This window comes from Myotis davidii, unplaced genomic scaffold (genome assembly GCF_000327345.1).
Source record: "Myotis davidii unplaced genomic scaffold, ASM32734v1 scaffold6, whole genome shotgun sequence".
NCBI lineage: Eukaryota > Metazoa > Chordata > Mammalia > Chiroptera > Vespertilionidae > Myotis > Myotis davidii.
In genome coordinates, this window is record NW_006383011.1 from 15378110 (window position 1) to 15381329 (window position 3220).

At 57.1% G+C, this 3220-nt stretch overlaps 1 protein-coding gene across 5 annotated transcripts in view; it reads right to left on the reverse strand.

Annotated features, from left to right (window-relative positions):
* TTC7A (tetratricopeptide repeat domain 7A) overlaps window positions 1-3220 on the reverse strand; it is a 109515-nt gene that overhangs the window by 54425 nt on the left and 51870 nt on the right. The gene's annotated exons all lie outside the window — the stretch shown is intronic.

The following is a 3220-nucleotide window of genomic DNA, read 5'->3' on the forward strand; positions in this document are numbered from 1 at the left end:
GAACAGAAAATGCAGTTGTCTGTCCCAATAGAGCCCCTGTCCCCCAGGCCCAGGGACCCAGGCCAGGCAGGTGGCCACACTCCCAGAAACAGCCAGATCCTTCCTCACCCCCACATAGGCCCTCTCTAAAGAGAGAAAACTCCACTCCCAGCCCAGGCTGGCGTGAGGGAGCAGTTCTGAAGGCTCAAGTTCCGGATAGTCAAGGTTTTATTCTGAAAAATCTCAAACCACCGGCTGGTGCGGCTCAGTGGTTGAGCGTCACCCTATGAACCAGGAGGTCATGGTTCGATTCCCAGTCAGGACACATGCCCGGGTTGTGGGCTCGACCCCAGTGGTGGATGTGCAGGAAGCAGCTGATCAATGATTCTCTCTCATCATTGATGTTTCCCTCCTTCCCTCCCTCCCTCCCTCCCTCCCTCCCTCTGTCTCCCTTCCTCTCTGAAATAAATAAAAAAAATTTTTAAAAAAGAAAAGAAAAATCTCAAACCAACAGGAAAGTTGCAAGAATAATACCATAACAGTAAACCCAACTGTTAACATTTACCACATCTGCAGTGTTTCTCTATCCTGCATAATAACAATAAAGCTAGTATGTTATGAGAATATGACCCTTTACCCCTAAAACACAAGAAGACATTCTTTTTATAACCACGACAGAAATGCCAAATTCAGGGAATGCAGCACTGATATCACTATCATCTAATAACAGTTCATATCCTGATTTTACTGTCCATCCTCATCTCTGTTCTGAACTCTCCCTGAGCCCTGACAAGACCCCGCTGAGCACAGAGCTGGGGTACAACACTCCTAGTCGTTTACTTTGGTCACTCCCGGATCCAGTCCAGGGCCATGCCCTGCACTGGGTGCTAGGTCTCTGTAGGCCTTTCACCTGGACAAGCCACTCCGCCTTCCTCTTTCGGACGCTGGCATTTTTGAGGAGTTAGACCAGTTGTTTTGCAGAAGAGCTCTGTGTGCTTGTAACTGTTCACTCATAGAAACAGCTTCAGAGAATCTGTGGAATGGTCCCCATCAGGAGGGTGGTCTGCTGCGTGACTCATGGAGCCTCAGGCTGTGGGCCCTCAGCGCCCCCTTCTCTGACTCTGTAGGTCTCCCGAGTCCCTCCGATAAGGAGCCCCATACTTCCTTCTGATCACCCACAGGTCTGTCCTTGACCCCTCCAACCATGGAACTCTCTGTTCCTCCCCAAACCTCTCCCCCAACCTGAGGCCTCTGTGCTGCCGTCCAGCCCTCAGGAGTTCATAGCTCAGAGCTGCCTGGTGGCTGCTCGGAAGGGCAGGGTGCAGCTGAAGGGGGAACACTCTCACCAAGCCTGAAATCTTACCACCAGGAATCCCAGACCCCCTGCTCTGTGGGCTGTGGCATGCGGCCCCAGTGCCCTTCTACCCAAACCCTGGGACAGTACTGAGACAGCTGAACAGAGTGGCGGGGGTTTCTGAGCTGAGCAGCAGGGGCGGGACCAGGCTGGGGATGCTCTGGTGCCCCTGCATCTCCCAGCACACACCCTGAGGGCTGAAGCAAAGCTGAGTTCTGGCCAGATGCTCCCAGCATCCTGCCCTCTCCTGCATCTTCTCCCCTCTGCCCAAGGGGCCTCTTCCCAGCTTCCCCTCCCTCCACACAGGTGTCAGAACCTCCTCCATGTGTCGGGACTCACCCCCCTCTACTTCCCCACACGGGACCTCAGACCTTCCTGACAAAGTTAAAGGGAACTGCTGGCCCTGAAAAGCCAGATCCTGTGGGTCAGCTCCCTCACAGCCGGTCCTCACATCCTCCCCCTGGCCAGGACCACCACCCCTCCTCCAGGTCAGGGCAGAGGCAGAAGCCCGAGGGCGGCTGGACTGTGGGCTGGATGTCCAAAGTGTGTCCCCACAGAGGCTTCTGGAAGCCTCAGTGACTGTCAGACCCAAGGAGGGACTTACCCACAGGGGCATTTCAAGCAGCAGGGCAGGCCAGTGGCCAGGGGTCCACAATGTGAGAGGGCTGCCCACCACTCCCATGGACATGGACCAGCCCTAGGAGAGGGCACGGGAGGCCAGGAGGTCCCCGGAAAGGCTGAGCGCTGTGCCAGCTTGGTAAACAAGAAGGGCCAGGCACTCGAAAGGGTTCAGGGAGAGGCGTGGAGAGGGAGAGTGCCAGAGAAACCCCCTCCTTCCTGGTGAAATCCACCCACATAGGCACCAACAGGAAGAGAGATGAAATTTTAAGGAGATGCTTGGCAGGAGCTATTTCACTGAGCTGAGTAGGAACACAAACTCCAGAACTTGCTCTGAGCCTGGCCACGCTCCTCCCCACTCCCCCACCTCCAGCCTTCACCTCCAGTGACTCCGCAGCTCAGGCTGCCCGGGATGGAGCCCAGAGAGGCAGCTCCCACCAGGCCGTGTTGGGGTGGGGGGGTTAGGGAATGAGAGAGCGGGAGACACAGTCCTCACCCTCAGCACAGTGCACAGGCATTTACCGAGTGGAATCTGAGAATTCTGGTGGGAGACAGAGGACCTGATGGAGAGGGAGCAGAGCAGGCAGCCTGCACGGTGGCTATTCCATGGGGCTCGGTGGGGTGGGGGGGCACGGAACGTGACAGGAGAAGCCTGAATAGATACATCTAAGTTCTGGGGACCCGCCCATGCTGACCGCCCCAGGATAGTCTAGCCTCCTTGCTGTGGCTGCCATCAGAGGCCCTGCCTGTGCCCCCCACCCAGACCCCAGCTCTCCAGTCCTCCCTGGGCCCCCCCAGAATGCCCCTGGCAGCTCCCTAGCCTCACCATGGCCTGTCACTGTTCCCGCTGTCAACTTCGGTGCCTGCAAGCTCCTCACACTCAAAGCTGGTATCTGCACGTATCTTGCCAGGCGAGGCCGGACCCTCCCCCTCCCCTAGCGGGCACACTGCAACCCTCACACCCGTCCAGCTGGTTCACCAGTTCTTGGGGCAGGGACGTGTCTCCAGACTCCCAGCCCCAGTACAGGCTCACACAAAGCTCGTGTAGGAGTGACATCTGAGAGATTTCTGGGCCTGGTGTGGGAACTTCCTCCTGTCCGCCCTCGACCTTGACCTTTAAGAGAACAGTGTCTCCTAAGGTGGACCCGGTGGGAGGGGGTGGATTTCCAGCACTAGGAAAGAATTAGGTCATAAGAACAGGAACAGGAGAGAGGGTTGCAGCAGCATCCCTGGGCCGAGGGATAGGGTGGTGGTGGTGGGGGGGGGGGG